Source organism: Diadema setosum, chromosome 6 (genome assembly GCF_964275005.1).
Source record: "Diadema setosum chromosome 6, eeDiaSeto1, whole genome shotgun sequence".
NCBI lineage: Eukaryota > Metazoa > Echinodermata > Echinoidea > Diadematoida > Diadematidae > Diadema > Diadema setosum.
This window is the reverse complement of record NC_092690.1, coordinates 36,855,076-36,863,875: the sequence shown is the minus strand read 5'-3', so window position 1 is coordinate 36,863,875 and position 8,800 is coordinate 36,855,076. Positions and strand designations below refer to the sequence as shown.

The 8,800-nt window shown below is 36.2% G+C and overlaps 1 non-coding gene across 1 annotated transcript; it reads right to left on the bottom strand.

Moving 5' to 3' along the window:
- Window positions 1–217: 217 nt before the first annotated feature.
- Window positions 218–289, bottom strand: Trnag-ucc (transfer RNA glycine (anticodon UCC)). Its single transcript has one exon. It is a non-coding gene; the product is annotated as a tRNA-Gly (tRNA).
- Between the last annotated feature and the right edge of the window lie 8,511 nt (window positions 290–8,800).

Genomic DNA, 8,800 nt, shown 5'->3' with positions numbered 1-8,800 from the left:
AGCACCGAATGACTGCAGCTGTTTACGCCATGTTTGCCAACTCCAACTCTCATGTCCCGAATGGACACTTTTATTCCACCCCACCCTGGTTTCACCAAGGCACATCACGGTTCTTATGTGAGATATGAGAAAGGGAGGAGAAATCGATGCGTAGCTTTGACATCGTTATTCCTCTTACTGTTCCTCCTTTTTGGAAAAGCGCAAGAGTTGAAAAATTGGTCTCCGCCGGGAATCGAACCCGGGTCTTTGGCATGGAACGCCAACGCCTTAACCGCTCGGCCACGGAGACGTCATAGCGATTTAGGCAGACCCAAGCTCAAATACCCGACGGACCAACCTTTCAACTCTTTAGCATACGTTCCTTTTTGGGGCAGAGAGTTAAGAATAACGACCAGCCGCGTGCCTCAGCTGGATTTGCAATGAGATTCACGTAGCGGTGAATTGTGATAACTTTTTTTGCGAAAGAGATCACCGCTACAACAGCTTTTTGGCTTCTCCTGAATAATTTTGCATATGTGAGATATGAGAAAGGGAGGAGAAATCGGTGCGTAGCTTTGACATCGTTATTCCTCTTACTGTTTCTCCTTTTTTGGAAAAGCGCAAGAGTCGAAAAATTGGTCTATATATATATATATCATACATACATACATGCATTATGTTCGAACTATCACTTTCTATTTACATAAAGAGTAATGTCTTTTCACTCTGGTGTTTTATAACAGGAAGAATCGTTTTAATTTGACGAACGTTTAGATGGCAGTCAGTGTTCAAGGAACTGTTTCTTGAAACCTCACTCAGAAATATATTGCTTGGAGCTCACTGTGATATTGCAAAAAAAAAAAAAAAATGTTATGAGAGGAGAGAAACCGCAGGAATACAAGTGTGAGAGCATTTTTTTTTTTTTCGTAGAACTGAATTTACTTTCGGTGCGCGGTGTTTTTGAACAGGAAGTGAATTCATTTCTACGTGCATTAAATTTTCAGTCACTTAGAAATTGTTTCAAAACTCAAGCATGACGATAAGATAAAACAGTAATAGAAAATATCGCTTTATTATTCTGATCTAACTTTATTTCATTTCACTACCACTACGTGTTGTTTTTGTTCAGGAAGGGATAGTGGTTTATTCGAAGACACGATACAATATTTACATAACTATCGATTTCTTGTAATGATGAGTCATCTAATGATGAGTCATCTAATCAATGGTATTCGAGGCATGGCCTTGGAGTGGTTCAGGACCACCTTACTAATCACAAACAATTTGTTTATATTAATGGTCATAACTCTGTTATGCATGATATAACTTGTGGTGTACCGCAAGGAAGTTTACTTGGTCCACTTTTATTTGTTCTCTACATTAATGATATTGAAATTTCATCAAGTATTCTTTCCTTTCTATTATTTGCTGATGATACAAATGTGTTCTTTTCTAGCTCTGATCCTGTGTTATTGATCGATACTATGAACATCGAGATAAAAAAAGTTACTCTACTGGACTAGAGCCAGCAAATTATCAATTAATCTTTAAAAAAAAAAAAACACTAAATGTATGCTTTTCAGTAATTCTTTGGAAGAGTCATCTCAGAACATTTATTTGGGTAGTATAGTTGTAGAAGAATTTTCTTCAATTTGATTTTTAGGTTTGATCCTTGATAATAAGCTAACCTGGAATTTGCATATTGATTCAATTTGCCGTACAATTTCTAAAATGTCGGCGTAATCAATAAAGTTTAATTTTATTTCCCCCAAAATGTTTTATTAATGTTCGTATTATTTATAGAGAATCGTGGAGATGTCATACTAATGACTTGTTTTATCAAAATAATCTTTTGAAAATTAAGGATTTGTATTGTTTGAATTTAGGTCAGTTTATGTACAAATTGATAAATCATTCCCTTCCTTTTGCGTTTGACTCCATGTTAATTCAAAATAAAACTGTATATTCATACCCCACTAGACAAACCAATGAATTGAAGACTGAATATAAAAACGACCCAAGTCCAATTTTTGGCCAAATTCAGTTTGACATGGGAAATTGTAGCTTATGCATGGACTCATCTTGTGTATAAATTATAAATCCTAATTACCCCTGGAAGTGCCTGAAATGAATGAGTTAAATCTTATATTAATGTAAGAATGAAGGACTTGGGTCATTCTTACATTCATATAATAGCGCCCTCTCTCATCCTTCTCTCATCTCTATAGCAGAATATCATGTATATGAATCAAAGAACGACCCAAGTCCACCACACAAAATGGCCTCTCCACAGTTAATGTAAATGTTAATTGTCATAATAATATGTGTTCTAATTTGTATATACAATGTTGCCTTCCCATCACAGTTAAATAGAATACTATTGGACAAATAAAAAAGATATGAAGTTTTTTTTTAGTTTACTCGAAATGGTCTTCCATGGACTTGGGTCGTTCTTATATTCATATACTCAAGTCCATTTACCACTGTCTGGGACGATTTTTGCAAAGTCTATATTCTCCTTCGCTGGACCTAAATTTTGGAATTCCCTTGACAGCAGCATAAAAGAATCTCTAAGTTTCAACACTTTTACTTTGAAATTAAAGAAAATGTTTATCAATTCTTTTATCAATAGGGATTTGCATTTCGAAACTTGCTAACCGACATCTTTGCTGCTAATGTCTTTACTTTGTTTAATCTATTTCATAACTGTTATATACATTACTTATAGATAGTCCACTTCTTGGTAAGACCAAAGTCTCATGTGCCCTGGCATTGACCCTTGAACTCTTCCTCCTTTGCCCTTTCCTCTGTCTTCCTCTATCTTCCTGTCCCCTTCTGGCCTTTGACCTCCTGTCTACTCTTTCCACGCGTATGTAAGAGAGCAGCTTTGTTTCTGTCTGTGTGTGCGTTTTGTATGCGTACTCGTTTTACGTTCTATTTCCCGAGGACTATGTCAAATTGTCTTGTTGCATTATTACTAAAATTTTCACGCCTCACGAGGGGACTGCATTCTACAAGCTTGGCTTTTTAGCACTCCCCTCCATTTCCGACCTTTTCTTTCGTATGATCCACTCACATTTTGCCCATGTATTTCTTCAGCTAGTATGTTCATTGATTCATGTAAACAAATGACGTGTAACTAAATTTCATTTGGAAATGTAAAAGTAACATTGTACCTGATTTGTTTATATGAAATTGTCAAATTATATGCTTTGGCCGGAAATTAAATGAAATGAAATGAAATGAAATCATTCACATCATCGACCATGCATCACGACAGTTCTACGAAGACATTAACTGATTTGCTTTAATGTTTAATTATGTTACACAGCTTCAAAAGTTTGTTACGTATAATCACAAGTTACTGTTTCTTTCCCATCACATTAAATGTTAGAATTACTGACATGCAGAAAAAAATCACTACTGAAAAAGGAGCTTTGACTTTAATAATTTATTCAAACGCACTTAGACAAATTTTGTGACAAAAAAAAAAACTACACATACGCAGACAAAGACACACACATGAAATTATGAATTTTGTAAAAGTCACATGTCACAGTTATGTAACAGTACGTCTCCTACGCGCTTTCATACGCCACACGAGTGTAAAAAGTGCTGTGAATTATAGAGGTTTTCACGTTACGCTTAGCGATATCCCGAAATTCCACTCGATAACATGAACACCGAACACTAAAATCAGCCTGAACAATAGACATGACTACCACAAGTACCACCTTTTCAGAACTTTGCTAACTAGGCTTCTTGACCCATGCTCCCAGGCACATGAATGCGTTAGGAATAATCCATGTTCGATTGCACCGGGCGCTACTAGTCTGAATTCATAGTGAAGGGTAAAATGCATGCACATGAAAGAAAAAAAAGAAGAAATAAGCATATGTTTTTTAAGTGTTTGCGTACGCTACATTTCAGGGTGAATAAAGATTAGCTGCAATGGTGGAATTTCTCATGAATATGTAATAGATCATTCCAATCCTGGCCATCGTTCAGGACCATTGTAAAGATGTTAATCACACACTACCATACACACAAATTGACCTCTGTGCACAATCAATATTTTGTACACAGGGTTAAAAACAGAGCTTGATTTGAAAGCTAACCTTAAAGATAAATCTTGATTTTGATGAAACTGACTTATGCTAACAGTTTTAAATTACAGTCAGTCTGAGGCACGAACGACAATTTTATTCAGAATCACGTTTGCGCAGTTTGTGCCCTTGAGACTGACGAGATTTCGCGATACTTTGCGAGAGTTTTTTCAGAGGTCGCAATAACAGCTTTCATAGCTTTCGCAGTGCATTGTTTGACCCAGGATGGTTGGGTAGGTTATAGAGCTGATTATGCTCATTAATTTGATACCTAATTTCCTTATTTTTTATCTCAGTATAGTAGTCCATTTTAGCATCAAAGTAAACGATTATTTTGCAGGTGTTCAAGAAGCTTTTAGATCATAGTTTGATGTTTTGCTAGTTCCTGACTGGTATTGAAAATAGATCTCCGTAATTTCTTCGATTTCACAATCGTGAAACTTGAGCGAATATGATCAATTAAAAAACGAAGAGGGGCACCATTTTTAAGGTTGTGAATTTTCCTGTTGAAAACAAGGCAAATTATGTTTTCTTATATACCGGAATTGGGGTAGTGAATGAACACACGTGGAGTTTGTTGTTGATACCCAGACAATGGTCGTGGACAATGACCAGGATTGGAATGCTTCATGAGGAATTCCACTATCGCAGCTAGTCTTTGTTCATTCTGAAATGTGGTGTGTGCAAGCACATGGAAACATGTGCTTACTTCTTTCATGTGCATGCATTTCACCCTGTGTCGAGAATTCAGACTAGCAATGCTCAGGGCAATCCACATGAATAATTGTTATAAAATGGGTTCAAGAATGTAGCCAACAGGAAGCGCTGAAATGAGTCACATGTGCTTCCTTTATTCTAGTCCCATTGCACTGCGTGTTAAATCCTATTGCCGATCGTCTGTGCGCACGGCGGCTCCTTTGAATTGCATGCGGATGCATACGAGCTGTCAATCCTGTAAACAACTTCTAGTTCGGGCTGCCGGCCGGCCGGCCTTTCTTCCCCTGTGCATAACATGTGTGGCGTACGTACAATGTATACTCTACTACATCGTATACTGCAAACGTACAAGTACAGTACAGTAGACCATGCGTTGTGGGACAGGACGCGTACATGGAGTCACTTTGAAGGGCAAATCCAACGATTTAGCAGGTTAATTCTCACGCCGTTTTCAGAGTATGTTGTCTAGTAGGCCTATATGAGGAGTCTATATCAAGTCTTTAAGGTAAAGGGTGCATATTCTATGTAAAATAAGTAAGTTTTCATGCGGGAACTTAAGTGTCCGGAAACCCAACCCCCCATCATACTTATACTGTATGTGCGGGATTTCCGAGTGCGACGTGCGTAAATGTTTGGGACAAACATCTTCGGACGTCTTGACCCACAAAGGTACGTGAAAAACGCTGAAATATGCTGTTAGTTTTCGAATTTTCGGCCCATTTTATAAAACAAATGATGCAGAGGAATATTTCGTGGCGTTAGTGGAGGCGTAGCTCCCTCTCGGGTATTTACAATGTAGTGCATGTTTCACAATTGTAAATACCCTCGAGTGCACTATACGCCTACACTAACGCACTCTATCCTGTGCATCATTTGTATAATAAAGCATTCATGTGCCTTGCAGCAGAGCTCGGGACAGGTGGTAGCCAGGTCCATTGTTCAGGGTCATTGTAAGTGCACACTCACATACACGTCATTGGTTTCTGTGTAGTAAAGTTTTGTATAGAGAGTGAAAATTCGATCACAATCTGGAACCTAACATTTAAAAAAAATCATGGATTTCATGAAACTATAGGCTTTCATTTTTAAATTACCTCCAACTCAATTGTACACTATTCAGCTATTACTCATATCAATGACACTTTTATCTGATACATAGTTTTTGAACTCACAGCATTGAGTCAGCAGCCAATGGATACTACGCAATGCGACACGCCGCGTCTTGCGACAGATTTCGACCAATCACACACCCGGAATTCCGGTGCGAACGCGAGGATAATCTTTTTAAACTCGACGCTAGACATGTCTCTGAAATTTGCTAGTTCCTGACCCGTATTGAAATGAAGATGAGAAAACTTGCCCTTTTGTGATACTATATACTTTAGCGGACATAGTCTTCACCATATTTTAGAGGGGCATGAAAGATTTCAGGTTAATTTTTTGGCGTCAAACGTGAAGGAATATTTTTGAATACAATACCGAATTCGAAAGAGATTTTTATATTCTATATTCTTCTTTTCCGTTTTATTTTGATCATGAGCATATTTGCTGATGCTTTCTCTTTCAGTCGATATTAAAAGTGTCGAAAACTGACATGAAATACTCGTTCTACACGGATTTATTCATGACCATGTATCTGCTCATTACGTATGCAAGCACCGCTCAGCCGTGCATACGACTTGAATAAATACGTGCGTTTTCGCTCTCGCTGCAGACTGACTGATTACTTCCAACAAAATTGTACACTATCCATCTGTTGCTCATATCAATATCAGTGTTATCTGATGTTTAGTTTCTAAACTATTCAAGATCAAAAGTGGCAAATGTTTTTTTGTAACATCTTAGTACATATACATTATACACATTATGTACGAACTATCACTTTCTATTTTCATAAAGATTAATTTCTTTTCACTCTGGTGTTTTGTAACAGGAAGATATTTTTTATTTGACGAACGTTTAGGTGGAAGTCAGTGGTCAAAGAACTGTTCTTGAAACCTCACTCAGAAATCTATTTGCCTTGAGCTCACTGTGATATTGCGAAAAAATGTTCTAAGAAGAGAGAAACCGCAGTGATACAAGTTCGACCGCACTATTTTCCCAGAACTAAATTTACTTTCTGATCGTGGTGTTTTGTAACAGGAAGTGAATTCATTTCAAAGTCCATTTAAATTTCAGTCACTTTATAGAAATTGTTTCAAAACTTACCGTAGCACGACGATGAAATAAAGCAGGAATAAAATATCACTTTATCATTTTAATATAACTTCATTTTATTTCATTGCAACTACGTTGTGGTTTGTTCAGGCAGAGATGATTTTTTATTCAAAGACACGATAATATTTAGTGTTTGTAAATATCTATTTCTTTTAATGATAAGTCATCGAATCCGTAGAATAACGATAAATTAAAGCACTGATAGAAAATATTACTTTATCATTTTAACCTAACTTCATTTCTTTTTACCACCACTACGTTAGGTTTTGTTCAGGAAGAGATTGTGGTTTATTCGAAGACACGATACAATATTTACCAAAAATATATATATCTATTTCTTTAAATGATGAGTCATCGAATCATTCACGCCATTGACCTTGCATCATGAAAGTACTAAAAAGACATAAACTGATGTGTTTTAATATTTTGTTATGGTATACAGCTTCAAGGTTTGGTAGGTATAATCACAATAAACTGTTTCTTACCCATCACATTAAATGTTACAATTACTAACACGCAGAAAAAGCACTACTGAGAAAGGAGCTTTGACTTTAATACTTTATTCAAACGCACTTCGACACACTTTGTGACTAAAAAAAACACACATACACATACGCACACATACACAAACACACAGACACACACATTACATTATGAATTTTGTAATAATCAATGTGCCCTGACTATCAGAATAACCCAGACCATAAAAACTCATCAGGAACACGATTTTGTCGCAGTAATTTAACAGTTTTCCTGTACACTTTCATACGCCACATAAGAGTTAAAAGTGCTGTAAACTATATTCATGTAAACATAAGTTTTCACATTACGTTTACCGATATCCCGAAATGCCACTTGATAACATGAACAACGAACACTATATACCTATCAACCTTGTGGAAAAACGAACACACACGATACTTCATCAGTTAGTGATAAGATTCATAGTCCTACAATCAATTAAAGGGACAATAATCTGCAATGACTACTAATGATGATTTTATAATAATCAAATGATGAACAATGATCTTTCAAGTAAAAGTCTTTTCATTACACATCTTGTTACTGAGGGTTTGCAAAAACGTAATTGTCAGCATGATAACGAACTCTTCAAGATAAATTATATGGATATAATGTAAAGATAAAATAAAGATAACAAGCGATATAATACTTGATATTGATATCTAAATACAATTTAAAGGAACAAACATTACATGCTCATATTAACATACATACTAATTTGATATTGATACGTCTTACAATCAGCGGGTATGAATTTGTTGTTGTCACATTGTTCTGTACCATATTTTAGGTGTGAGAAATTCTATATCAGCAGCATATTTCTTGTTACATTACCTCATTAGCACATGGTTAAATGCAACATTCAGTAACAGCCGCTCTTCGTAGACATTTTGATTGACGAAATTATAGTATAACAGAGGTAATACCAGCAAAAATGAATTGTTTCTTGTTTGGTTGTGTGTTTTTAGGAGGTAAGCGGTAGATATAATCATGATTTAAACACAGTTTGTCGGTAACACAAGCGGGGTCTGATTCTCCTCTTCATTGACTTTAATGCAATCATGACCGCTCTTCTACATGTGGTATGTTGACATACAAGGTCACTTTCAAGCTTAACCTCTGCAACTCACATTGTACTTCAATGTTTTATCTCTCTCTCTCTCTCTCTCTCTGATGTGTATTATTACACTAGTAAAAATTGTTTATGGACCTCCATCTATAAAGGCGACTGGATATAAAGTGTTATTCAATCCTACGAT